We start from the raw sequence: 13,151 nt of genomic DNA on the forward strand, positions 1-13,151 counted from the left end.
AAAGCAATTTAAAAAAGATTATGTACATTACAAAAAAATTGTGTGTATTTCTTAATGACGGATACAGATTGCATTAGAAACTTTGCTTTGATCGTTGAAAAAAATATTTTCTACTTAAAAAGCAGATGAAATTTGTATTAAAATGACAAATGATATTGGCAACGTCGTGAATACCAAAATACGAACCAACAACGACCAACGCTTCTCTCTACTGGATTCCTTATTTTTTACTCTTCGACTTATGACCTTCGACACCTACGACCTTGGCTTCGACTCTACGACCCGACATCATCATTCGTATTCATATGTAATACGTAAACAAAAGTTAACTCTTTTGACAGTTGACAATATTGTCAATAGCGGAAGACTGCAACGTTGCCACTTTTTGTATCTATTCTAATGCTAAAATCAATTTTTTCGAATGATCGTTTCATATTTTTTAATGGTCACTTTATAATGCCAAAATATTTTATTCGATGCACAATACGAGGTTGTTTAATGCACCGAAAATAATGCAAAATTTTAATGCACAAACATTTTTTAAGATATAAAGTATTTTTCTCAATGTGCAGTTAAGTCGTACCCCATTTCAACCAAATGGTTATGCGGTTTTGAATTAAAAAAAAATGAATAGATTTTGAACACTAAAAAATGAAAAACTTTGAATACCATATCCAAAATCTAATTAGTAACTAATTTTCGATTATAGCATTATATTCACCCGAGAGATTGAAAGCTTTCTTGATTGTCGCTAAAATATTCATCGATGTCATTAAGCCAGTCTAAATTGCGGACAGGTTGATGGATAGGTAGAGAAAGTCTGAGTATTTAGTCTTGTGCTCACAATTAGTCTTTTCAGCGTATTCAGAAAGGTCTCGGGACTCTCGGGATGGTTTTTTGCAAGCCCTTAATCCCTCCGTTTTCCAGGATAGCCTGGTAGAATTTGCATGTTTGAAAGTGGATGGTGTCTGCGGTAACGAGACCGTCGGGATTAATGCGCTCTCAAAAACTATGTAAATTATGCGACCGGAATGTTGGACCGTGAGGAATCCTAGAAAATTTCGCCCCGGTGGCGCCTAGTTGTTGCTGGTGCTCGCCGAGGGAATCCGAAGGTCGATGGGAATATTAGGGAATCGCTAATGAAACCTGGCCAAATCATAATTGTACAACTTTCGGCTCGAGTCGTCGTTTCAACGCTCCCCGGGGATCGTGTATGTGCGTTGTAAAATTCCAATTGTAAGCCTGCTCGCTTCTCATATGGGAAATGCGTACCGGCGTAATGTTACGCTTTGGCAAAAATCGGCTATCCCTTAAGAGTATGTTGCAAATTTGTGTGTATTTGTTTTCGTAATCGAATTGAATTTTTTCATAATGAAAGGTGAGTTATTTATTTATTTATTTATTTACATATTAGCCACAGTGACATTACAGAATACTCTAACGCGTCACTGTGACCAGACATATAAGCATAATACAAATACTATATAAAATAAAATTAGCATGTATGTATGTTATAGATAATAAATTTTTAAAATCATATTCAAATAGTGGTGACATAGTGGGTAGGATGGTTTTTACCAATTTAATGGAGGAACCGTTTCAACAATGAAATCGGATAAATTGGGAAACTCTAGTAGAAAACGATCGACTTCGAGTCACAAATACCCAAGCAGCATTAGAGATTATACTCAGAATAAATTAGGTTAGCTCATGGCATTGAACCCGGCGTCCTCTCGGTGCTTAGTATCAACGCAACCACCGAGCCATGCATGCTGTTATATTTTGTTTTTGTTAACTTTTTTTTGGACGTATAGTATTCTAGCTGTATTACCGCTCGGTATTTGTAATATTAACCGCTTAAGCATGACTAATCTAATAGTAAACATTTTATTAAATTTATTTGAATAGTTTTATTTTATATAAATTTATTTAAATAGTTTTATTTTGTATAAATTTATTTGAATACTTAATTTGTTATTTTTTTTATTAAATTGACTGCCATGAACAAACAAACATATAAAGTAGGTCTTTTTCGAAATTATATGTATACCAGAATCCGGCGCCTGCGCCCCCGCGGCTTCGCCCTCGGCACCTTTGCCCCCGGGGACTTTGAATCCGGGGACTTAAATCGAAAAAAATTCAATCAGCGCCTATAAATCGAAAAAAAAACGAATTTGTCGTCTACGAACGAATGTTACATACATTTATGCATACATATGTACATACATGCAAAGTCTCTTTCCAAATTATATATTAGATAAGTCTAGACCAGGTGTGAAATGAAACGCTTTGGACTAGTGACGGCGACACCTGTCGGTTGTTTTGAAAAGCTTTGACTTGGCGTCAACTCACATGCGTTGCTCGTTCGTATCCGAATCTACATTTAATAACTATATTTTTTCCAAATTTCCAACTCCAAAGCTAACACTTCTATAGTACCTGGCTATTTACAAATTTGATTTATTCTATCGCTTTCCATCATTTTTGAGCCATTTTTCTTTTTTGGAAGATTATATTGAATTATTGAATAACTTTGTGCACGATTTTCGTACATATCGAAACGCAATCGTCGAATATGTATTATTTTACTGCATATTACATTTTATGCTTACTATGTTGGTTATTAATATTTTTTCGGTTTTCTTTATTTTTGGTTTTTATTTTATTTTTTTATTATCATATTCGATATTTGTATTTCTGTACTGAAATATGATTATCAAACCTCTTGGGTATGATTGAAATATAACCTACATACATACATACAAAAATTTTCAATTCAAATTTTATCAAAATTTGTCCACTTATTATTAATTGACTAATTAATTAATATACATATATTACATGCACTACATGTAAATTCACACTCTGACGACTGCTATGTACATATATTCCTTTTTATTATATATATATATATATATATATATATATATATATATATATATATATATATATATATATATATATATATATATATATATATATATTTACTCCACTAATAGGTAATATAATGAATTTTAAAATTTTTACATTATAATGATGATAATTTGATATACATACGTACTATGGCCAACTCGCTAACGCTTACTTTCTTTGACGTCTCTCTTCACGAACCTGTCTATCTTTGTTTTCAACTCTCTGAGTTTGTTTTTGACTTGATTTTGTTTATTATATACGTATTTTATATTATAAAATTGGCATATAATTTAAAATTGTGTATGTACATACGTGTATACAGTCTACATATATAGTATATGCATGTGTATATAGTCTCATCCCTGAAAAAAATCCCTATTAAATATATCTTGAGAAATCAATAATGAATAATATTTCAATTGTCGTGGTCAAACGTATGTGAAGTTTTCAAAGCATTTTCAAGTTGAATCTTGAACAAGCTTTTACGATCAAATATAAAAACGTTTCGACGACGTAAAGTGCTGATAAATTCAACTTTAAAGCTATGCAAATTTTCAACATTTGAATTTTTAGCGATGCTTCAAACTTTAAAGTAGTACATACAATTCTACGATTGCGTTTGACGAGATCTCATAGCAAAGACGCTTTCGTTTCGTATCAGCGAGCGATTCCTTTCTTGTAGATTGGACAAGCTTGTTCTTCAGTAAATTTACATTCGCTTGAGTCGCTTCGACTGCCTAAATTTTTACTTATACATATATGTTTATTATAAATGAAAAAATAGAACACACCACAATGTAACAGAATGTCGCAAGGGTGAGAGTGTGATTTATTACATAGTGGCTGAAGCAAGTCTGTCTCGGAGTTGACCTCTTAAACGCCACTAGTGATTTACGTGCAAATATACCGGCTTATTGCTTCCTTTACAAAGTTTTTAATTTATCCCCCCCCCCCGACTCTCCTCCCGTAGAGATAGGGTTTGAGTCTGACCTTTGAAGTCTCGGTTTTTCTCGATCCTTTGGGAAGGTCGAGTCTCCTCTCATCCCCCTCTTGACTATCGCCACCCCTCGCGCTTTTCCGCCGAGCGCAAAAAGCTCCTGGGTAACCCACTTTATGGAAACACATTGGAGGTAATGGGTTGAATTAAGAGAGGTTAGCTCGCTGACGAGTCCAGTTCTGAAGTCGACTTCTCTTAGCCTGGTAAATTTTTCCGGGAAATTAACGCTTTAAGCGATGCCGCGGATAACGAGATGATTACTCTTTTGGTTCGTATTTTTTTGCCTTTTCTGTAAAAAAAAAAAAAAAAAAAAAAATATATATATATATATATATATATATATATATATATATGTGTGTGTATGTATATATATGTATATATCGGCGCTCAATATCAGGAGCACATATCAGACGCTTCGATCTCGACTTCACCGCGTCTCCTCGACACGATCGGTCGTTACGCCACATCCCTATGCATAACGTATACTCCTAATATTTTAAAATTTGTTTGTTTGAAATATCCATACTTGTCGATGCACTCGCACATACCGACAAACATACATCGCGTCCGTTTTTATATACATATTATAGTACATCAGTGCCGCACCCTGACTTTTAAAACAAGGGCCAAAGTTTTTTGAATTATAATAATACTAGCTGTATTACCCGGCTTCGCTCAGTGTTTATAATATAAACCGCTTAAACATGACTAAGCTAATTTAATTAAAAAAAAAAAATTTAAAAAAAATTTTAAAATTAAAAAAAAAATCAAAAAAAAATCAAAAAAAAATCAAAAAAAAATTTAAAAAAATCAAAAAAAAAAAAATTTTTTTTTTGCCTTCTAGGGCTTCGCCCTCGGCGCCCCCCTGAGCCTTTGCCTTCTAGGGCTTCGCCCCTCCACGCCCCATGAGCAATTGCCGTTTAGGGCTTCGCCCCCATGATCAATTGCCTTTTAGGGCTTCGCCCCTCCGCACCCCCATGATTAAATGCCGACTAGGGCTTCGCCCCCCTTAGTTAATGCCTTTAAGGGCTTCGCCCCCCGCGCCCCCAAGATTAATTGCCGTTTAGGGCTTCGCCCCCCTTAGTTAATGCCTTTTAGGGCTTCGCCCCTCCGCGCCCCCATGATTAAATGCCGTCAAGGGCTTCGCCCCCATGATCAGTTGCCGTTTAGGGCTTCGCCTCATAAGGCTGCGCCCCATGGGGCTTCGCCCCATGAGGCTGCGCCCCCCTGCGCTCCCTTCGGGGCCCCATGGGGCTGCGCCCCCTTGCGCTCCTTCGGGGCCCCATGCGGCTAAGCTCCATAAGGCGGCGCCCCATAAGGCGGCGCCCCATAAGGCAGCGCCTCATAAGGCTGCGCCCCATAAGACTGCGCCCCATAAGGCTACGCCCCATAAGGCTGCGCCCCATGAGGCTGCGCCCCCCTGCGCCCCCTTCGGGGCCCCATGGGGCTACGCCCCAGGAGGCTGCGCCCCCTTGCGCCCCTTCGGGGCCCCATGGGGCTGCGCCCCAGGAGGCTGCGCTCCCTTGCGCCCCCTTCGGGGCCCCATGCGGCTAAGCTCCATAAGTCGGCGCCCCATAAGGCAGCGCCCCATAAGGCTGCGCCCCATAAGACTGCGCCCCATAAGGCAGCGCCCCATAAGGCGGCGCCCCATGAGGCTGCGCCCCCCTGCGCCCCCTTTGGGGCCCAATGAGGCTGCGCCCCTTTTGGGGCCCCATGGAGCTGCGCCACCTTTGGGGCCCCATGGGGCTGCGCCCCATGAGGCTGCGCCCCCTTCGGGGCCCCATGCGGCTAAGCTCCATAAGGCGGCGCCCCATAAGACTGCGCCCCATAAGACTGCGCCCCATAAGGCTGCGCCCCATAAGACTGCGCCCCATAAGACTGCGCCCCATAAGGTTGCGCCCCATAAGGTTGCGCCCCATAAGGTTGCGCCCCATAAGGCTGCGGCCGATAAGGCTGTGCCCCATAAAGCTGCGCCCCCTTTTGAGCCCCATGGGGCTGCGCCCCATGAGGCTGCGCCCCCTTCGGGGCCCCACGGGGCTGCGCCCCTTGTGGCGCCCCTGGCGGGGCCCCATGAAGCTACTCGCCTTGCGCCCCCGCGGGGTAAATCCATTGAATCGAAAAAAACAAATCGGCACCCATGGATCGAAAAAAAAAAATCGAATCACGTGTTCGATGACGTCACCGATCTACGGACGACGACGACCAAGGATACATACAAAGTCTCTTTCCAAATTATAGATTAGATGTTTTGAAGTCATGAGTATAATTTTTCATTTTTGTGCTAATATAAATATCATATGAAGCATACCTTTCTTAATAACATATTATTTGTCGTCAAAACTTAATATTCAGAATGATTTGTCGAACAATCGATCGAGAATGTAACAATCGAATGACTCGTTATATGTTTACACGCTCTCTGCAGTTTTACGTGCTGAGGTAATCGTTTCGTGAGCCGAGTCCTTACCCTTATTTGTACTTAAGAAGTTATGCGTAAATATTTATGTGTTATTTTAATAAAAAATAGTTCAGAATGATGTTTGATAGACACAAATCAGAATATTCTTAATGGAAATTCCATAAATGCTTGAAGAGACAAATAAATTTAAAAATGTCTTGTTTTCGATGGCACCTTGATACGTAACAATTCCCTAGAAGTGCGAATTGAACAGAATTAAGACAGCGCGTCCGTGAAAGCGAACGACGCGGTGGACTATACCATAACAATCCACTAACGCCACCTCAGGTAGGGCCGATTTTAGTTTCTTAACTAATCCGAGTGAACAATATCAATATGGACAACGATTTGAATTTATTGTAATTGAAATGTCAGATATATTGTCCAACTCGGATAGGAAACCTGGGGACACATATATTCATAGTCTAACCAGCAACAATGGATCAGGAATCGAACCCCTGACCCCTCAGTTCTTAGCTCTATACGCTTACCACTGAGCTATGTTGCCGTTTACTCAATAATTCGTGTACTTTATATCGATATTTATAAATAAATATAATAAATTAAATACATAAGAATGGGCATCTAACAATACTACTTACATATGCATATGTAAATCTTTCACCGTCACCAATTTTATGAATATTTTTCGTACATAAACAAAAATAATCTCCAAAATAAGATTTAATGCATAAATACAATTTTCTAATGATATATTTTGGCTTTTACTTTATAATTATGCTTTCAATATTATTACTAAGGATTCGAGAAGTTGCAGACGTCAAAATCTGTACTGTTCATGTAATTTTTTTTTTATTTTAAAATAATATATAAAATATTTTAAATTTCATAGTTTAATATTTCAATATATAAAAGGTATTGTCACATTTGACTTTCTTAAAAATCACGTTTCGCATTGTTTCAAAGAAAATATTTGCCAAAGGAAGGAAAAATCATGTTCGTTGTCTTATTATTTCGCACGGTTGGTCTTCCCGTAGAAATTTCAGAATGCAAAAAGCATTTCACTTTTCTCCTCTTCTTCTTCCACCTCTATTTTTTCTTTGAAACTATCACTTTTTCCGCGAAAATCTTCCTCAGTCGCATAACCCGACGCCACCTCACGTTTGCCTTTCACCAAATAAAATGTAAATATACTCACTAGCACATATGTACAGAAAGCAAAATGGTAGACAATAGTTCAATTCTGGCTGAAAAAGTGTCTTTGTGAATCACTCTTTCGCTTGTCAATTGACCCAGATCTGTTAATGGCGAATGAAACTTCCAACTTTCAGCAACACTCGTCGCTATAAACGACTAACATCGAGCTCGTTTTGAAACTCATAAAGTTTCAGCCGTTTATCTTGGGAGATTCACCCCTAGTCTCTATGAGTCTCCCTCTCCCTCGATCTGTCCGAGAAACTCCGGCTTTCAAATTGCATATCATATGCAATCCGACCCGAGAGACGCTTAATATCCTAGTATTCAATTAAATATTTTGCAAATATGCAAAATCTTGCCGAAAGTTGGTGCTCTCGCATGTTGAGAATAGTCCAAAGTCAGTGAGAAATCCACAGCGTAGCTCGTTGGAAGAGGTCAAGGGTTCAAGTCTCGGTCAAATGCACTACTTAGTTGGTTATTAAAACACAGATTGAATCCTTCTAGAATTTTCTCAATTATCTAGCATAATTTTTGTGGCTGATCCAATTAATCGGTATCCTCCCCCCAGTTTCTCGCAAATTCAAGTCTCTAGCATCTGGAATTTGTTGATTCTTATAAAAAATATGCTACCGACATGTTCTCGCAAATTTGCTGGTTAACAAAATTTTTTTGATTGTTCCATTGATGTCTGTATTATTTTCCATATTTATTTAATTTTATACATATATGTATGTATATACCACAAAGGCCTTACAGTTAAACCTATGCGTCTTCCTGGCCAATCATAAACATCGATAAAAAATTTATAGAGAAATTTTACAGAATACATAGAGACATCTATGAACAAATTTGATAAACATTTTACAGAATTTTATATATCAGCAAATTTGAGATGATATTAAATGTAATTTTTGCAAAAGATAGGACAGGTTGCTTTAATTGGTTAGATTTGTAGAAACGGTTTAAATGAAATCAAGTAAATTGGCAAACTATGATAGGAAACGATCGACCTGAAGTCACATATCTAAGGTCTGGCCAGCAGTAACCGGTGGAATTGAACCCATAACCACTCAGTTGAAAGCATAATACGCTTACCACTGAGCTATGCTAATTATTATATTTACATATATAGGTAATTCTTCTGTAATGTTTGAAACTGCTAGTGCTTATTTTCGAAATAATCTAAACATACGAGCCATTACATTAGAAATTGGCTAAGTTCACTATTCTTCATATTGCCAGATATGTTAAAATAAATAAAAATAGTACCGCAATTCTTATTTTTTCAAAAATTGAGGAAAAATAGCCAATATAGCGTATGAAACTTATTATATGTGTATGTTCATTTTTATAAAAAAAATCATATTTTTATTTAAAATCGGACGATCGACCGGTTCAAGCTTTAGAAAGTTTAATATACTTACAACGATCCTTTTTGCATACACTCAATTTTCTACAACTTGTTCTAACGTAAATATAATCTCGATTTAAAGCTATAACCTAAACTTTATAATTAAACTTGGAAACGTGACTTTTTGAGTGCATCCAGTCTTTCAAATCAACAGTGAACCAAGTCTAATTAATTCCGAATAGGCCAAATGCTTTTTTATGTGATGAATGGAACAGATAAACTTATGAGTGTGTAATTTACATCATTTTACAGTGCTTAAGTTTTATTTGGCAGATTTCATTAATGTCTGTTTATGTATAAAATAATTATGTATAAAATGTACTATTGGGATGAGTAGGCTCTCAAAACTTCCTAATAATTGCGGAATTTTGACATAGTTCGCGTTATTAGCATTTAATGGATGTTCCAACCGCTGTATACATAGCGATAATATGTTTTAATTTCCTTTGGTCGCGTTGAAAAGGTTAATTTTAATTATAGTGTAGAGATGGTGGGCGCCTCTAATGAATTTACGGTTACCGTTGCCGCAATTCTAAAAATGGCGCGAGACATTTCGCTACCAGTAATGCTAATTAATAGCGTTTTTTTTTTCACGACTTTCTGTATAGTATAAATAGTATAAATTTCAAATATAGTATAAATAGTATAAATTTCAAATATCTTTCTGGATAGTATAAATTTCAAATTGGAAAAGTTTTGGAACGTGATTGAAAAAAGCGGTGTACGTATTACGAGCAGCGAAAATATATTACATACGAACATATGTACATGCATATGTATGTAGTATATATGCGATATAAATAAAATTATTTGATTAATATGATCCTGATTATTATAGAATCTGCCCTAAAAATATATTTCAATTGAAATTTAACAAGCGGCATTTCCTTTCCAATATCTTTTGCAAATCTCAAGTAATTCAACAACTTGATGTTCGCCAATTTCTATAATAAAATGCTGCAAAAACTTCTCCACAGATGTCATTGTGGATGAATTTGCACTTTAAAAAATGCTTGTATTAATTATATTATTGTATTAGTACACTCATCGCGTTGGAGCGATCTGTAAAGGGTGTACATGTTTGATAAAAAAAATTTCATTCTTATTTTTAAAGTTATGAGGTTATAAAATGTATACTTATAAATATGTAAGTATGTACTAATAATATAGTGGTTCTATGTTTTTTTTTTTGTTTTATGAGAAATGTCGCATTATATTTTTTTCGTTTCGGGATAGGCGTGAAAAATTAACAATTATAACTCGACCTAAAATGGGTGCGACTATTTTCTTCGAAAAACAAATTTAATAAAAAAAAATTGTGGTTGAAACATACTTTTATGTTTATTACACTTATCTTTAAAAGTAAAAAATAGACTGTAGACGCCAAAAATTAAATAAATCTATATATTTCAACAGCATATGTACGTGTGTTAGTGGAATTTTTACAAAAAAGGGAGTCCTTAGTTTGAACCATACCCACAAAATATACCCAAATATAATATAATATATATTTTTTATTCTAAGCCATAGAGAAAATAGATAAAATTATTTATTAATTAATCAATAGATACTAATTTATCATGGTCGGTGTAACAGTTCCATTCATCAAATATAAAGTGATGAATGGAAATAAGTAGTCGCGGCATCAAAAATTTTGACGATACCAAGACAGGATAACGTAGGGAGGCCGCTGTCACCCTGAGAATGGCCTCAAAGTGAGGTATATGCCCTTCCAGAAAAATTTGAGATGTATGTACTGCAACCCCAAGGTCACCCGAAGACAGCACGGTAGCAGTTTTTGTACTATACTTTTATCCTCTTCACTGTCTCCTGCTTGTATTTAGTCTATAGTTCAACAGTATAGAGTCTAGTACAAAATGGCAGAAATAATTGTTTCTTAACCACTGAAGTGGTAAAACCGTTTTACTAGCATATTTGATCTTACACATAGTGCCCTTCTTGGCCTTTCGGTGTCACGATTATCGGAGAGATTCTCTGCCAGCAGGTGTCCCAGGTACTTGACTTCCCGCAAGGTTTCAAGATTTCGTCCATCCAAAATTAGGTTGAGAACAAAATGAGGACTTTATCGTCTTCATTGCATATCGGGAAATCAAGACCATTTCTGTAGATTTGCTCAAAATATTTACTTCAAAAAATAGTAGTCCTTATCTTCTATATACTTACTAGAATGTCATCATTATCGTAATTTCCAGCCATTTAACATTCCTGCTGGATGAAAGCCTCTTCAACACGCTCACATTCGCCTGTATTTTGCGCAACTCTCATCTATCTTCCATGCAGCCTCACTTTCACCCTTTTAAATTCTCTCTGGTACCATTCTAGCACTTCTTTTGTCCATTCTTCTAGGTGAACCGCCCATTCACATTTCAATCTTTTCACTCTCTTGACTAAGTCAATTACCGTCGTCATACTTCTCACCCGCGTATTCCGTTTGCTATCTCTGCTCGTTATGCTGAGTATACACTATCCTATACTTCTTTGAGTGCATTTGATTTTTTATAATATTTTGGTGTTGAATGTCCAAGTTTCACATCCATATAACATTACTAGAATCAATATTTATTATGTAGTAAAAAAGTAAATAAATATTTTCTATTGAATATTTGTAAGAATGTCAAAAATAATACTTACTTCTCTAAATAAATTTACATTTTTTATATTGGATTCCGATATTGAAACAATATTTGATTTATTTATAGCTTTGAGATCAGTATGAAATATTTTAAATTACACTTTGAATCACATATAAACTTGTCTTAATAGGAATACGTTAATTTATTTAGCTTTAATCTTTATTCTGACTATCTTCAATATTGACTATTGACTATCTTTTTTTTTATACAAGTACAATTAAAACATCTGTATAACTAATACAATTAATACAACTAAAGCAAACTTAATTGCTGTATCGATGTCCATTTGTTAAGACAAAGTTTGCGAAACTTGCCACACGAAAATATTAATTCTGCCCAGCTGTATGAAACAATGGCGATGAAATTTGTCACGTTTATACACAACGACAATTTCGTTAAAATACAATTAGCACTTGTACCATTAATTAATTAAACCATTACTTTTTTTAGCCTTTTATGTCCTATTGCAAATGTGTAAAGATTTATTTTTCAGCTCGTAATATAGTACAATTGTTTCTATTGGATTGCATATCACGTTTTGCATATTAAATTCTCACTCGGCAAGAATATAAACGACCGTTATATAAGCATAATGTGGTGGTAGAGCTATTGTATACCAGTAGAGAGGTCGTGGGTTCAATTCTCGGTCAAACCAGTGGGTTCAATTCCCTACTGGTGAGATCTTGAGGTTATTTAAATAGTCTCCTGCTAGATTTTTCCGATATTTTGGCGTTATTATTGTCACGTATCCAATAAATCGGTATCCTTCTCAGTATTTTGAGTTATTAGCATCTCGAATTTGTTTAATCTTATAAAAATATGCTACCTACATGATGTATTTCTCGCAAATTTTAAGTTTAATCAAAACATTTTGATGATTGTTCATAGATGTCTCTATTGTATTTTATTTTCTGTTAAGTTTGAAAAAAATTTGCTAGTTACATATGTACAAAATAGTCTAACCTGTCTTGAAACTTATTATTTGATTTTGATTTTTAAATGCTTTTAATTATGACTAAATTATGTTTACAATACATCTTATATCTATTTTAATAGATACTGATCTACTGATCATTTTCTATTTTACAATTTTAATTTAATTTTGTTAGTAATCATAGTATTATATTATTCTAATGTTAATGTACAGCATAATAGGAAAAAGAGCACAAAAACCTATTTACAATTCTTATAATAATACATCTAATACATAATATTAATTAAAGACTCTATAGTATATCTCATAATACATCTAATACATAATTTTAATTAAAGGCTCTATAGTCGACGATCTAAAGCAGATTGTGTTTAGGTAATCTGTGTATATACCTGAAGGGTATAGACATTTTGTTATAATCACCGAGACTCTTCACAAGTGTGTTAGTATGGTTATTAGTGATTCTGTCATAGAATCTACCGGTTAGTTTGTTAGTAATGTCTGTAACAAACGGAATATTATATATGGCATGCAGTTTTTTCAAGTTAGTATATATGGGTGTATTATAAATTATTTTTAGGGATTTATTTTGTATTACTAGGAACTTGCAAAGGTTAGTATTAGAG

The 13,151-nt window shown here is 35.4% G+C and overlaps 1 protein-coding gene across 2 annotated transcripts in view; it reads left to right on the forward strand.

Annotated features, from left to right (window-relative positions):
• LOC143917852 (UNC93-like protein) overlaps positions 1–13,151 on the forward strand; it is a 64,142-nt gene that overhangs the window by 49,909 nt on the left and 1,082 nt on the right. The gene's annotated exons all lie outside the window — the stretch shown is intronic.

This window comes from Arctopsyche grandis, chromosome 10 (genome assembly GCF_051622035.1).
Source record: "Arctopsyche grandis isolate Sample6627 chromosome 10, ASM5162203v2, whole genome shotgun sequence".
Taxonomy (NCBI): Eukaryota; Metazoa; Arthropoda; class Insecta; order Trichoptera; family Hydropsychidae; genus Arctopsyche; species Arctopsyche grandis.